Source organism: Halictus rubicundus, chromosome 2 (genome assembly GCF_050948215.1).
Source record: "Halictus rubicundus isolate RS-2024b chromosome 2, iyHalRubi1_principal, whole genome shotgun sequence".
NCBI lineage: Eukaryota > Metazoa > Arthropoda > Insecta > Hymenoptera > Halictidae > Halictus > Halictus rubicundus.
Window position 1 is genome coordinate 8289191 of NC_135150.1, and position 17570 is coordinate 8306760.

Consider the following 17570-nt stretch of genomic DNA (forward strand, 5'->3'; position numbering starts at 1 on the left):
AATTTTAATCCTGTTTCTACGCTTGGTGGCGTATACACCTCGTGATCATAATTATTACTCAACCTCTATGTACATATGAAATGTCTGATTTTGAACAGTAACGTTAAACAAACGTAACTTTATTTATGAACTAGACATACTCTGTGGACGAATCAGAAGTTCCATGATTGTATTACGGCACAAAATGAATTTGTTGGTCGCTCTCGTTCTTCATTTAAAAAATTTTCTTCTGCGTTTTTTTAATTTTATCTACCATCGACAAATAATGCGTCCATTTACTACCACATTTTGACTGAATAATACATAATACTACCGTCAATGAGTTTATTTTTCCATTCATATGAAAACAACACATGACAATCACATTGATCGACATTGAAATCAATTGTATTTAAAAGTATGAATATTGAATATTTAAATCAAAACTGAAGATAGGACTTTTAAAATCGGCTTCGTACATTAAAATAACATATTATAAATGGACTCCGGATTTTATGCATTTAATATTATTTAACTCGACACTAGAACACTAGACTTATTAATTTATCTAATACAAATCGTTTGCATAAATTTTGTTTTTGTAAATAAAATAAGTAAAGTGTTTGATAAATATGTTCAACATTCGGAACTGTGGCATTGTAAATATTGTAGCATTCGGAAAAATGGTACAATTTTTCAACTATGTAATGGTTTACCAACGCAAGTAGTTGCCGTCAGTCAGTCAAAAGTCTAAAAAATGTGAGAACGATATTGTAGCGATATCCCTGCTCGAGGGCGTTCAAGATTATTATCGTCACAGCGAAAGAGAAGGTTGACAGGATATATTGCTACAGGAACAGCAACGGCGACGTCAATGTCAGCAAAATTATTAAGAAACGTAATTTGGAAAAAAAGTAATAAATAGACTGTGAATTTTATGTATTTATGATCAAAATGAATTAAGCCGTTTAATACAAAGGTGGAGTAAATCAATATTTGTCTGTATGGTTTAACATCACCTCTCACAAGAGTGTAATTATCATTGAATAAAATCATTATAATATCATTTTAACGTGGCTTGCATAAGACATCCTATTATTGTGATTTACAAAAAAAAAAATAAACAGCGAAATACAAAACGCTGAAGACATTGGAACGATTAGTATTACACAATTTTCGATTTATTAGAATGTTTAAAAAGAAAAATACATATTTCGGGAATTTCTACTTCTGACAAGTGACTTAGGAAATTTTTATCTCACATAAATATCCGCAGAATAAATATTGAGGCTCGTTTGAGTTTCGTAAAAAATATAAAAACTGTAGAATCGATAAATGAATGAGAGCACTTTGATTAAACGAATGTAAAATAACTAAGCAATGTTCATTAATGTGAACGAGTAATAAAACGTGATTTTCCATTACATTGTATTACATTTTTTGGTGTAGGTCGACTATATTTATTCAATGTAAATGTATAAAGATATTTTAAAAAAGAAATTATACGAAATAGTAGAAGATAATTACATGCGGAAATGCAGAAAATTGGAATAAATACTAGCTGGAAGACGAAGCGAGAGGATGCGACCTGTGTGGGGACAGTTATGGTAGTCTGGAACCCCTAACAAGAAAATGCGGGGAAATGGTTGGAAGGATCAGGATGGAGGATATAATGAGTAACACAAGGACGGAAGGCTTAGTTTGAAACATTGCTTCCAAATAATTGATTTCTTAATACATGTTTCACAGATTGCATAATGTTTATTTCCCATATATTCGTTTCACAGACGAAAAGTCATTGTTTGTTATATACCATCTGGGAGATATTATAACAAAAATATATTTCCTTTTACATAATTTCGATGAGTTGATAAGAATGTAATAATATTCTTAAATTCTTCTAATGTCTTTACAGTTTTATATCTCACACATTTTTGTCATAAATGCATAAAATCCACAGTCTAATAATTTCTGTTATATTTTATGAACAGTATATAGTTTAACTAGAAGCCACTTAACTTATTTCTCGATCACGTTCGTCAGAATGAAAGCGATACTGCTGGTCGTGCTTTAATAAAGAAAATATAAAAATTTAAAACGAAAATTCTTTTCATGCGAGAAACATTGAGAAAATGGATTTCCAATATTTCTAATTACGGCATACTGTACGAAAAGGAAATATTCGATGATATCGATTATTATTCGTTACTGTAGAAATACAAATTGTGTTACTCTTAAACTTCGATAATAAATCTGCGTTTTTCAGAATTTCTTATTGCTTTCAATGTTTCGCTCTCGGAATATTTAACCAAAAAATCGGAAAGAATTCCGTAATATGCTGTAGCCATGTTTCCCATTTTTTCACAGAATTTTTACATGTGATTAATGAGAAAAATAGATTAAAACCCGATTTTCCCAATAACTATCGTTTTCATTAAACAGCAGAGGAGAAATTTAATACAATATTTTTCCCGAGTATCATAATGGTACATCACCGATTTAGTTTAATTTATGGACACTCTCGATGCATTTACTTATATTTTTTCTACAACAAACTTTCGATGAATATCGATAGAGATTTATATGTACACGTGTAGATTTTATAAAATATGGAAAATAATTTTGTGAGAGTTTGAATAAAATTTTTCGAAGTATAGTGATCTATAAAAACCTTAAAAGCCCTCCAAAGTTCTCCAAGAACTCTCCAAAGAGTAGTTACATGGGTCCAAAATGTATTAAAACACTTTTCCAATTCTGAAGAAATTGTCAATATTTGAACTATGATAATTTTGTCAAAACAGAGAGTACAATAATAAATTGCGACTCATTTTAAACTTCAAAGCCTCTACTTTCGCATACATCGTAAATTTTTTCTAGGCTATTTATACATGATATAGCAGGTGAAAAAGTGAGGCCCCTTTTGTGGTCGAAAATGAATAGTCTATAAAAGAATTAAAAAACTGTTGTTTTTAAATGATACTATTACAGATTTGAAAACTAAATCTTTCGGTTTTCAAAGACTGCTGAAAACTTAATCAACGATTTTTTTGGCTATTTTACAGAACAAGATTGAGGAACCAGTTTGGTCGTATAAAGCCTAGTACCATATTTTTTAACGAAATGATCACAGTTTAAATATTCAGGGTTTCTCGAGAATGGGAAATTTAGTGTTCGAATACTTTTTGAATAAACTGTAGGTGTTTGAAGAGCCTGAAATGATCCTAAAGAGATTATGGTGGCACTTAAAGCACCTGTAGAGTTACCGGAAGTCCCTAGAGAATCTAGAAGGGCCTTCAGCAACTTTTGGAGGATGTAGCTCTATTGAATCGTTTACTTTAATTTATGCGCATGCTTATTGTTAAATTATGGATACACGCACGACGCACGATGTTACCACAACGCGATCACGAACGCAAGAGGAAGCTCAAATCGAGCGGTCCTCACGAGAATCGTTTTGGACAAAAGCCGATCGCTCGCCAGGCTCGCACAACACGCCGACGGAACCCCGTCGCTATCGCTCGCCAGGCTCGTAGAGTACGACGACGGAACCCCGTCTTAACACTTATATCAAACTTTTCTATCGATTGTTATTTTCTGCGAATTCTCGTCAGGTTATATTTAAGTGAATAAATAGTTGGCGAAAGAAAATGTTCGATTGCGAACTAATTAAATCTTGGGCCCGGTTGGATCGCGGACGCGTCACTCCCGATACCGCCGATGTTTACTGTTCGCCAAATTAATATTGAACAGCCGTTTCAATATTTGAATGATTAGAGTGATTCGGAAGAGCGTTTCATCCCAGACCTGCTAGAGGATTCGTCAGTAAGGCTGATCTAGCAGGTCCTGCCTTAGACGCGTCGGTTCTCGTATCGGACGATGCGATCCGTGACTAGACATCCGTGTGAATAGTGTTGGATATCGGCCGATGTAATCCGTTTGCGATTCGACTCAGAACTGTACGTATCACGGTTTTAGTAAAACTCGAGAGTGATGACGATTTTTTGTTCTTCCTTCTCGTGAGGCTCCTCTATGTATTGAGAGGGCGGTCCTCGTGGAAGAGGAAGTGCACTGATTTGTTCTACTGAATGCTGCATTACCCAATCAGCGCATCCTTGAATGATTGTCACCCTGTTTAGGTGAGCTAAGTGGGCCTTGCCCTTGTTACGGTGAAATGTTTTGTAAAAGAACGCCGTATTTCACTTTCGCGATTCAGTACTCAAAGATTTCGAGAATACAAAGTTACTTTTATTTGAAACTTGAATCAGCGAGACGTGCTAAGTGGGCAGAGGTGATCGTCGACTGACTGGATACATGATTTTGGGGTCTTATATACTAACAGGTAATCTTGTTTGAGGTACAAAGGTTTGGGACTGTGTAATGAGTCAGTCGTGAACTTGGGCCTGGTGACGTATTGCGAGGGTTGGTGTCTTGGTCTTATCGGGCCGTGACACCCTGGAGAGCTTAAGCTGATGCCGGTCTCTCAACAAGGCTGACCCTCGACACTTCAGAACAGTGCCTTTTGGTTTGGGTGAACCTTCGTAACGACTTAATTTATGACGTGTCGTAACCATAGGAAGTGAAAACAAAGGAAAGGAAGGCTGTGACTTGAATGGTCGTCACATGTTGCACCGTGCCTAATCGTTGAAGGTGATCACTTAGTCACGAGCGTATCATAAACAATCGTCCGAAGGAAAACCCTACTTGTACCGTTCCTTGCGACGGAACAAAAATGTAATACAAGTATTGTTACACAAGTATAATTAGTTGTTTTCCCTAAGGATTTTTTTTTGAGGTGGTCAAATTGAAGCTTGAAGAATGCAATTTAAGCTGCAGTCATTACTAATTAAAAAGAGTGAGGTTCTTTCCCTCACAGAATTTTTTATTTCTGGAATTAAAGCTTGAAGAATGCAGCGTAATCTTGCAGTAATTGTAAAATGAAAAGAACTGCTTTGACGTATTTAAACATACTAATGAATATATTTCAATACTTGGATATTTGATTAAAAAGTGCAGGAATTTAATCTGATATTTCTTATTCAAATGCAAATCTCTTACTTATATGTTATCCATTATGTTTAACGTTTTGGGTAAATAGGTATAGAAAACGTTAGATATTTTCAAGTAAAAGTGTAAATGTTATAAAGTGTCATTTTTATAGTATTGTTATTTCTTTTATTGTAATAATTTCAATATTATTGGAATTTAACGTCTACATTCCAAAATGCCTCAGAAAGTTGCCGTCAATAAACGAGTATAACATAATACACATATCCAGCATGTAACACCAAATTTTATCACGTAAAATATTATCGTACTAATTAAAATTTCATAGTAATGCTCCCTACAAAAGTTGTATTGTTTTGTCAGTCCAATTCATAGAAACAATAATTTCATTCCGTATAAGCTGCATAAGCTTATCAAGGTAAGAAAATTAACTACATATCTAAATGAAACGTTATATTTTATTTGTTACAAATATAAAGTTTGGTTGCTTTTCTTTGCGTCGTTCATGGTTCGATCACATAAATATCTCATCTCGTTTGTTATTATCGATTATATGTCTTGTCAATTTTGTCTTGTTGGTACGTTTGGTATGGAAGTTCCATGTTACGATAAAGTTTATTTATTGTTAATAAAAACCCAACATATTGTTACGAGTATCGATGCCTTCGTTGCCGCGTCGTCTTATTGTTAGTGGCGACGATACAACGGAGACATGAGTGAGTCGGTTGACGAACGTCGCTGAGGGAAGACGCAAAGCTGAGTACTCCTCCTCTATTTAATAAAGGTTTATTGGTATTTCACAAGCTTTATTCTTTGAAGATGCCCCGAACCCGTAACAATCAGCGATATTTGCACAAATAATAGTTTCTTGTTTGACTTGATACAGTAAACGTATTGTTTGAGCAAAGATTATGACAAAAATGATTATTGTATCATAATACTAAACCTACCTGCACCGACCAAATAAACAGTTCCAAATTTTTATTTTGTATTTTGTTAAGATCGAAATAAATTCAACTCTGTTAATTTTATAAAGTAACCCGTGCCAATCACTTTAAATGTACGTTTAATTTTAACATAATCTCTGTGACTAAATTTTAATAATAACAGTAATGTTTCTGATGCTAAAGTTAGGTGATACACTCTTTACACTACGTACATATGTATAAAGTATAAATCCCATACTCCATTTATATGTGTGAAAGGCGTATACGTACGTTTATACTGTGAGTTCTGCACAATGCATTTATAATTATATTACACGACTATAACGGACAAAAATAATTGCTTGAATGTTTCCTCCGTTTTTAATTAAAACGAATGTCTGGCTACATGCACTACACAAATTTCTACAATACTGATGGCTGTTTATGAACAGTCTCAGAGAAAGATTTATGTTGAAATTATGTAGAATAAGCAAAGTAATATTTACAGGTTTTGCAACAACATTTTACATGGTTTGTTTTTTATAATTCCTAATTCTCGAATTATATCTTGATTGTTTAAAAAATATTACGTACATTTTGCTTTTTATTACTGTTCAGCATTTTAACGATTATAATAAAAAAAAATGTAGTAAGACTGAAGCTTTGAATTTGTGTAAAATGAAATTTAACTGGATATACTCTAATATACAGAGTGTCCCAAAAATGTTGTACTTCCTTGAAAAAGATTGTTCCTGAGATCAAGTTACAAAAAGTTACTTCAAATGACGTCAGGAATCACCTCTTGCAAGGAAATACAACATTTCTGGGTCACCGTGTATGCTTAATTTCTTATAAGTGGTGAAATTTGTTGACTGACATTGTGTTTTATTACTTTTCAGATTCAACTAAAGAATCTGGTTACTGGTCAAAAACTTCAAACAAACAAGGATAACCTGCGTAACAGGTATGTCAATGATATCTCATAGGAATGATGATTTCTTAAATGCTAATTTGTAACACAAATTATGAAACACTCTGTACATGTACCTTAATTACTACAGGTACCTTAATTTTAATACGTTCAGGATTACTTTTATCTTTGTTTATTCTGCTTACGTTTTACCTTTTAAATTATAATTAGTATATCAAAAGTGATACTTTTCGATAAACTTTACTCGGCTAAATTATAACATACAATTTATCTATATTATGTTATATTATCAAATCACCCCAGTTTATTTCTTTTTAAGTATGCCTTCCTGGAGTGGTCAAATTAGTTAAAAATGAAGTGGCACGGTGTCTTTTATTATTCCACAAATTTCGACACCAGATTCTATGGAATATAATATATTCATTACGATAGTTTAATAACAAGGAAAGTTGGGGATTCTGAACAAGTAGGAAGTTCAAAATTCCGAAGAACGCGAGTTTCCTTTTCTTATTACAGAACTTTTTACTTCTACGTCTTCTCGCCGTATGTATGTTTCACCTTCATAAAAATCCGTCGTGTTTTTAATAACTTAAGATATAATCCGCGAAAGTTGAACAACCCTAAGTCCGAGCGTAGAACAGAAAAGTTAGCCCACGGAACATTATTTCAGGATTTATTCTGCGACGATAATAGAATTTCAGTATTTGAATGAAATAAAAACAGCTCGTTTGATGATCGAGCCTCAGCATTGACACTGTGGAGGTTATGGCAGTACTCCATAAACGTACTTTTAAAATCATTTTTTGTGCATGTTATAAGAATTGTTCATGTTTCGAACATAATAAACTCAAATGGAAACGTTCCCCTGCTCTTTTACGATTTTGAATATTCACTCAATAATATTTCTCACTGATTTCTATGGCCTTGAAATATGTTGTTGGCCGGACGAGCTTCGTTTTCGAAATATTTACAAAAAACTGTTGCTACTGCACAGAGTCTGGTTTATAAGCTACAACACGACATAGGTACATACCTCTTGTACACTTTGTATTATTCTCTTTCTTGTCAGCACAAGTCACGGTTGTGATTGGTCAATTGTTGTTTTTACGCGGTGATATGCCTGGATTGGGATGGGAGGATAAGAAATACTTTCTTAGTATTCTTAATATTATCGTGGGAACAGCAGTGTATACATGATAATCACATATTTACACTAGTCAGCAGTTAGCAGAGTTACTTTGTCTCCTCATGTTAATTTTAGCATGAAATAATATAGTTTATAGTTATAAATTTTGGGCAATCTATGGAGAATCTATGGGCACTATGAAAAAAAAGGATACAGTTTGTATAATTATTTTGAACGAATTTTGGTTAGGCCTGAGTTAGGTTCGGGGAGGGGGGTGGAGCACCCCCTCTGCCCTAAAGGGGAAATTTAGTCATTGGAAAAATGGTCCGGCGGTAACATGTATAGGAAAAAATGTAAATAATTGCCGAACACTGTCCAATATTGAAATTCCTTAACATATTAGTAATATACAGTACTATGGCGCCAACTGTAGTCCAGTAAATTTCACTGGATGATATGTGCATTGAATATTGGATATACCTTGACTAAACCTACCCAAATGGCATGTGCTGTGTAGGATGAAGAAACTATGAATGGTACTTTATGCAACTGCTTTGAATCAGTAGTTAATCTTTAAAATTTTTATTTTAAGTCTTCGCTTTAAAAATAGGCATTGAGAACAGAAATTATTAGAACAAAGAAAATTATTCAAAAGAAATGATTGAAAACTTATTAGTTCAAAGCCGCTAACCTTTTGTCGTAACGAAATACCATATAGATGGCATAATGTTATTAGGTGAATATTTTTAAATAATGTTTTATACATTCCTGTTATGTACGGAGACTTTGTCTACGTGATTCTTTTACTCCCTTTTTGGAACCATGTGTTCATGTAGGAGGTCCGGCTCACACGCCCAAATAAAGTTCATGCAAAAAAGTATATGCATCTGGGAAAATTCAGAGGAATGTCTTCCAGATTTTCCCATACCTCTCACTGCCATTTCTGACGATATAAAGGGTTCAAGCTTGACCATAAGTGGGTTAGTACGAAACCATAGTTCTTAACGATTTTTGTAAATACCTGTTAAATGTTGCTTCAGCCTCGAAATGGGAGTGCAAAGGGTTACCATATCATCCATGAAACAACGAGCACGAATAAAAAATTACCAAAATACTTAGTACGTAAGGTATTAGTAATAATTCGTGTAATGAAATGTAGGAGGATTTATAATTACGATCTTTGTCCATCCTGTGATTAGTAATTATTGTCGTTTATTATTCTGCATATTTTTACATCGTTTTACAACTTGAAAATGTCATTTAACCAATATTACATCAATTCTAAACGAAGAATAGAGAAATAGTGAATATATGATATAACTCAGTTTACACGTTGCAATATTTATTAGAAGGACGAAGTTAAAAATTTCAGTTTACCCATATTTTTAATAATAAATTATTACATCGTTAAAAAAATATATATTTTAAATAAATAAATAAATACATATATATATATATATATATATATATATATATATATATATATTTTACGATGTAATAATTTCTTGTCTACTTTTCAAAATGGTTCTACGATTTTCTAATGTTAATTTTAATTAAATCGACTCCTACAGTCCAAGCATCGAAGTAAATATACACATGCTATAAGTATAAACTTGTTGTCTTTACTAGCAAATTACCGAAGACAAAGAAGTTCTAATCATATTGTAACTGTAAAGAAAATAATATGGAAAGGAAAAGCGATAAACTAAAGAGATTAAGAAAAAGTGATGGACTTTGATTTTGTGAACACCTTGTACTTTTAATCGTCAGACGGTCGTGTACGATGTGGATTCCCTGTTATTATTTTTCCGTAATTTTAATGCCCGCAAACATCGATGGAATATGGTATAGTTCGGACCACCCTTTCGAGACGGCAAATAATCTTGACTTAGATGACGCCGGCTTAAAGGACGTCTGAAAGCTTCCGGCACGTCGCGAGCTGCGTTATGGAACAGCGCGTTATAGTAAATGGGTTAAAGATGAAAGCGTTTTTCTCTTGTTCGTTTGCCGTGGCGCGCCAGATGCCGGATGCACGATGCGACGGCCCAGTATCGACTCCAAGGCTGAAAAAGACCGATTGCTGAGGGCGCTCATTAGTTACTGTCTCTTCACCGGCAGATAATCAGAGATCGCGTCGTCCAGTCGATATGATGCGATTACTAATTGCGCTTTTCTCCGTAGCGGAATTCCCTCTAAACACCATTTCTTCTCGGAGACAATCGGCTTTGTCACAGGACCGTTCAGCGTCCAATGAGAAACCGATACTTTGAACAATTTAGGACATTCGCAGCGTTTGATATCGCGCAGTGTTCGCACTCTTATGGGAGTGGGCAGAAAATTAATGACTTCCAAACTAATCCGTTTTCGACTCCTTTACGAAGATGACAAGGTGCATCGATTTTGTTAAATTCTTCATTTCTCATTAAATACAAAATGTTTTGTTCATTTTTCTTATTGACTTTTGCTTGAAAAATTTATTCATCAGATTATCGGAAATGCGTGAAGAAACGAAATGAATTTTCCGATTCGGCGAATAAAATCAATTGCTATTTAAATTACAATGCATCCAGAAGTAAAATGAAATTTCACAATTCGTCAAACAAATAGTTATTCAATATAACACTTATGTAATATAAGCTACATGTAGGTAAAAATATTCTACTTGCTAAATAAACCACTTGGTTTAAAGCACTAATAAATAAATAATAAATAGTTATACTATTGGACAAAAGTTTAAACCACTTATTGGTTTCAGTAAATTCATGTCTTGCAATTTTTTCGCTATTCGAGGCTATTATATTTAGGGGTAACTACCGAAACTATTGACGTTCAATTTGTATAAATTAAAGAAAATGTTTCTGGGTACTTCAGCTTGTTGACTTACTAATTATGAGCACACATTTGCTTCTATTAACAGGTAGAGTGACTCAAAACTTTCAACTGGCAGTGCAAGTGTATCTCTCTCTTATTTCTTGAAATTTTTCATTTTAACACCCAGTATTTAAAGGTCCCTTCATTTAATAACCCCTTATTTAAACGACCATTTATTTAATTACCCTCTATTTACATGATCCTTTATTCATAAATATTAAATGGATTTATTTATAACCTTTCTGTTTTGGATGGCTCTCATGAAATAGAATTATATTTACATCTAGCTTTTTCTCTTGTTCTAAATAACTGAAAAGCTAAGGCAAAGGGAAATTCTCAAGGGTAATATCTATCTTGAGTGCACTGCTACGACTTTTCTATAGTTTTCATGTACGTTTCCTGTTTCTTGATATCTTCTTTTGTTCTTATTATCCTTTCACACAGACTGTACACAACTTTCCTGCGGAAAAAATAGATATAAAACAATGTTCGATACAAATATAATCCTTCGTTGTAAATATTTACGCAATATTATAGCTTAAACATGTTTCCGCCATTTTAGATATGCTCTGTTAATCAATGTTGCATTAATCGTACATTTCGTGCGTTAGGAGTTAACTAAATCAACTAATTGAAATTATTATAATAATATTCAGATGATCAGAAAGTTCGCCACAGTAAATACTAATACACTATTGTAATTCATTTAGCATTAACATTTTCTTTGGCTGTATACGTGTGTTAGTTCAACGCGTTCTCTGCACGACATTCTTGTTAATGGAAAATGCATATCCGCGTTGTTCGAAATTTGTTCCGCGAACAAAATTATGCAGGAACGTTATAGATTATCGCAAAGTTTCGAAGGCGGTGGGTGAGGCAACCAATTGATTGAGAAATTTGATGAGGCGTAAAGAGATGACAAATGAAGCGGAAGATGTTGGTCACTTCGTTTCAGATAGAGCTAGGCGGAAGGAATAGCATAGCGCTTGTTCTGCTGGTATAATATCTAGTAACTTCCTTTGACTCAGAGATAGAAAAAATGGATCAAAATATGTTATCAGCGATTGAAGAAACTCACAATAGAACTATGAAACCCGCCATTTTGACAGGATCCAATCTTTTTAATTTACAATTAGATGAGATTGTAAAAATGCAATTATTCATTTTTATTTTTTTGAACACGTAGTGTCATTAAATTTACTATACATCTGGCTAAATATATTTTTATTATTTTTATAAACCGGGGATATGAAAAAGTAAAAAAAAAATAAAATAATGAATAAAAGTCGTGGAATAATAAGTACAATATTTCATCGACTAAAATCGTATTGGTTACAAATAAGGATTATAAGTAAGTGAACATTTTTTCTCTTGTTGGTAAATGTTATCGTTGAAAGAAATTCATTTCGATCGCTAATAACAGTTATTGATGAAGGAAATTTGTAATAGTTATTATTAAATAGTACAGCTTTCAAATGGTAGACAATCAATTATTTTATAAATTTTTTATTCATAAAATTAATTGCTACAATCAAAATTTAATGTGACAAACATGAGTTTTTCCAAACTTTCTCCTGACACAACATCCAACATATCCTACTCGAATGTCCTAAATTCTCTTATCAACGATCCAGATTTTCCATCGAAAATGACCTGATGACAAATTTAAACGAAAACAATATTGGAAACGTCCTTTTGTTTTTTAAATCGATTGATATATATATATAAAATGTTATAAATTTGTTTTTGCTGTAACCCACCACAATGTAAAAAATAACTGTAACCTTCTCTGTTATATTCAATTGTAACTGATGTGGTCGCTAATGACCTAGCTGTTAATGCAACCCCTTATAATAAACGTCTACAAAAAAAAAAAATTACACCGCAAATCATCTAACGTTAATTTTAGAGCAGAAAAGGTTCGTTCAACGCTAACCTGAGCTGAACACTAGTACTATGCACACTAGTTTTGATAAATACGGGAGCCTATGTTTCTGACTTTGGTAGTTGAACCAATTTTGAAAAATTTTTTCAGATTTTGTGTTGTTCTTATGGTCTGTTGATTCGTCTTGTTGTACGAAACCTTCTCAATGAATTTCACAGGCTTGCTCCATCCGAAAAAGAGTAGACAAATTATGTTATGAGTGATCAAAATGAATTTCTCTCATTGATAACTGTTATGGGCGATCGAAATGGACTTGTCTCATCGATAACTGCTTTGAGTAATCGAAACTGTTTCTCGTCATCGATAAAGTTATCGAGGAGGATCCAATTTTTTGGACACTAATAACTGTTATTTGTATCTAAAAAGTACAAAAATCGATATTTTTTAATCATTTTGTTCTTCAAATTTTTTCTTTATATTTTGTGTAGATTATCTTAAATTTCAATAATCATCAACTTTTTATTAATGATTTTTATTGTAGAAAATTTTAGAATAACTGTTATTTTTGGTCCCTGTTATAAACTAATATAAAATAATCAGTTTTAGTGCAGATTTAACTTTATTTATTTTCATGATACAGCGGTACAAAACTATTTCAGCATTATTTTTTAAAATACAGCCATAGTAAAGTAGGTCATTGGATTCATTTTGACGCCAGCTACAACAACCTGTAATAAAAAATACGTACTGGCATTGAAAACATTTAGGTGACCATACGTTTTTATTAAACCACTGTGAGGCGCGGAAATTTCCACGATTTATCGGGACAAAAGTATTGTGTCCAAGAAATATCAATCTTAGACAGCCGTGACGAAACAAGGGAAGAATAATGGATGCCATAATTTTTCGGAAATATTCTTTAGCGTTTCGTATGGCTTATGATTCCAACTTTCAATTGAGATAAAAATTAACAGTGGGTAAAGTGGTATAATGCATTGAAAATCTATTTGAAATTCGGAGTAGCTATAAAATTATAAGCTAACTATTATGAAATGGTTAACAATAGCTTTTTAAATGGTTAATGGAACATAATGTGGACAAAAGAAATTTGCAAATATATCTTTAATAGTGGAAGATAACAATAGATATTAGTTAAATACCATTGTTAGTTACGGTACAACGCAGTTAAAAAGAATTTGAAAGCCATAACATAGGACCACAAGAGTAAACGAAGTGAACTACATTTTTAGATATTACAGTGTTTACTCAATATATGTTTAAAACACGGGTCTAGCCAGAGACATATATCGGCCAGGAAATACTCTTCTTTGATCCACACCGAACGTAGAAGAGGACAGCGTAGCTCTATAGGCCTCGGTTAATGGCCCCTCACGGGGTATACCCTGCGGCAGTGGGGATAGTTCTGAGACTTTTATCGGCTAGGCATTAAGGACATACAGTCGGGGACAAAAATAAGTGGACAGTTAGCGGAAACAGGTAAAAATGAAGTTTATCGAACTAACATGACTGTTATAAATTTAAGTTTTATTTATTATATAGCCTTATAGTGTATAGATTATTTAGCGAATAATTGAAGTTCATATTTACATCTTTGTGTAAACACTTCTTCTGGATTTTCATTTAGTATATTAATATACTTATCTGCATTCGCGAGAAGCACCCCCACACCATTAATGATCCACCGTCAAGTATAATTGTGGGTGTAATAAATGCTCTCTTATACGCTTCATGTTTTTTTCTCCAAACTTTGTGCTTCTTTTTTAAATGCCGCAACTCAAATTTACTTTCGTCGCTCCAAATTATATTTTTCCAGAATGCTAGTGGCATATTCACATATTTTTTTGCAAACGTTAAACGTTTTCTCATATTTCTTTTGATAATATGTGGCTTACGTCTAGCCTTGCAGCATCTTAAACCAGCTTCGTGCAGTCTTCGTTTTATTATTTTGTTGAAACATTTACTTCCACTATTTCTGCAATACTTCTTGCTGCAATCGTTCGATCTTTTCGACTTGTACGAAAAATTCGACGGTCTTCTTGTATGGTGGTACATACAGCGTTTGCGTCCACGACCTCTCAAAATTTTCACGGTCTTATATAGTAGGTAATTATTACAAATTTCTTGCACATCCGAGTTATTACGCGGTGACTTAATTTCATACAGCAGTCTGATACAATTAAGTGGCGAATTTGATATGAAATTTCTTTCGTTTCTGGCATTCTGCAATTATTATATAAATGTTCTTACTTGTACGACGCTCGAATTGGTACTAATAAGTTTGGTGGTGGTCATTGCATGCAAGCGTGACCTGTGCCTAATATTTATATACATTTCTTACCTCACAATAACATTATAACCAAGTGTCCACCTATTTTTGTCTCCTGATAAATAACTGACATTTTCGTTATGGTACGGCGTGTTTACGCAAAGATGTAAATATGAACTTCAATTATTCATTAAATAATCTATACACTATGAGGCTATATAATAAATAAAACTTAAATTTATAACAGTCATGTTAGTTCTATAAACTTCATTTGTACCTGTTTCCGCTAACTGTCCACTTATTTTTCTCCCCAAATGTATATACAGGGTGTCCCAGCTAACTTGACCACCTTGAATATCTCGCTTAGTGTTAGTAATAGAAAAAAAACGTTATAGGACGATATTAACCTAACCGAAGAGGCAATATAGTGATTCGGAAAAAACTTTTTTCAAGGTCATTTTTTTTTCTAGATATCAAGGTCATCAATTTTTTTTTAAGTGGAACTATATATTTTTTTATCGCGATGTAATAGTAGGGGTGAAGACCTCTTCAATCAATGACATATTATACAATGACCTTCGTGTGACCTTGGGTATGAAAAATCCAAAAAACATTTACTACACTAATTGGTTTGATTGAACTACTCTATTTCAATAAATGTTCGAAATGATGACCATTGTTTGCAATAAATTGTTGTATACGGAAAATAAATGATTCTTTGGCTCTTCTAATAGTTTCATTGCTAATATTGGAACATGCAGTTCTAATACGCATCTTCATATTTTCGGCTGTTGATGTAACATGTTCATAAACAATACTCTTAAGTGTTCCCCATAAAAAGAAATCTAACGGAGTTAGATCAGGTGACCACGGAGGCCATAAAACGTTTGCGCCTCGCCCAATCCAACGTTGAGGAAACTTTTCGTCTAATATTTGACGGGCTATTCTTGAGTTATGTGCCAGAATAACAAATTGTAATACAGTGAAAAAGGGACTACAGAAACACATTTATACTACTCTCTAGTTCCTCTATCTACCACTATTACTATTTATCCTAACACATGTTTCATATCTAAACAATATCCATATGTTTACATGTGAACCGTTCAAAAGCCAAATTGATTAACTACCTTTCAAGTGTTCTGCCACAACATTTGAGTGACGCTTAAATTTTATCATTTCAGCTGAAGTTTCTTAATAATTAGGCTCAATACTTGAACGACAAAAACTGAAAGAACCGTTAAAAACAAATGTATACTATTACATCGACTTTCTCTACTCTTTATTTTGTAGAGTTGATCGATTTGACAAATGAGAGGCTAGTATGTTGTTTAAATCGGCAAAGATTTCAGAACTAGTTCGGACAGTCGAGGCTGTACTGTGTCGCGAATTACACAAGTAAATATGATCCAACCTGTGTTTGGTATCGTTTCAATCAGAAAAATATCACAAATGTGTTGGTAAAATTTTCATTAAAAAATAATTAAATTTTTTTCTGAATATTTTCACTGAATATTGTCTCACCGATACGCTGGACGTCAATGCTTATTTACTCACTATCCTTTATAAATAATGTTTTGGGTCTAGATGTTGTCACATATATCGAATCATTACTATAGTTATACTACGATCTATATTAGCAAAATTCGCTACTGTCATTAAATTAGCACACAAATAAATTTCTAAATTTCACAAAAAGCACGGATATGTTAAGAGACAGACATACAGTGGATCCAAAATGTATTTAAACACTAAATATTCGATTCTGGAGAAATTGCCAGCATTTGAACTATCATAATTTCGTTAAAAAATTTAGTAGAATAATAAATTTGGACTCATTTTAAAGCTCAAAACCTCTGCTTTCGTAGACCATCATTCGGTTTTATCTAGGATTTCTCTGCATGATATAGCAGGTAAAAAACTCAGGACACGTTTTTGGTCGAAAATGCTACAAATTGAATCGCCTGAAAAAGCATAAAAAAATTTGGCTTCTAAATCCATTTTTTTTTTTCGCTGTTTGTCTTGGAACAAAAATGAGGAACCAGTTGTAGTCGACAATTTCTCGAAATTCAGAAATTTAGTGATGAAATAATTTTTGGATCCACTGTACCTATGCAAACAATTGTAGTTTCGTGGCGTGCATTACAGGAAGACGATATTTGAAATTTCGTGGTTAGAATCTCTATGGTTGCGTATTGTATCAGGAAACGGCGAGGCAGCTCATCTCGAAATTACATCCTTTGTCCGATTTATGAATCGCGGCTGGCACGATCATACTTCCTAGATAGAATGCATTAACCCTCGGTTTACTTCGATGCGAATGCTCCCTTCGTGCGAACCAGTTTCGGCTCGAGGTCAAACTTCGCTGGCTCGCGAGACTTCATCCCGGAACGGGAAGACAGGATGAAGAATCATGAAAACGGCGAGCCTCATGAGATTGGCCTTAAGCCTCGAATAAAATCTCGACGGGGTGACGATGCCAGCCACGGGAATTTTTCCCGCGGAAGGTTTATGGATCCGTGGCCGAGCCTTGTCGGTTCTATTGCCTTGGGCATTTCTCC

The 17570-nt window shown here is 33.5% G+C and overlaps 1 long non-coding RNA gene across 1 annotated transcript in view; it reads left to right on the forward strand.

Annotated features, from left to right (window-relative positions):
• LOC143364574 (uncharacterized) overlaps nucleotides 1–17570 on the forward strand; it is a 244296-nt gene that overhangs the window by 155830 nt on the left and 70896 nt on the right. Inside the window, exon 2 of the long non-coding RNA XR_013084193.1 lies at nucleotides 6809–6873. This is a non-coding gene — a long non-coding RNA (uncharacterized LOC143364574). The remainder of the gene's footprint in view (nucleotides 1–6808; nucleotides 6874–17570) is intronic.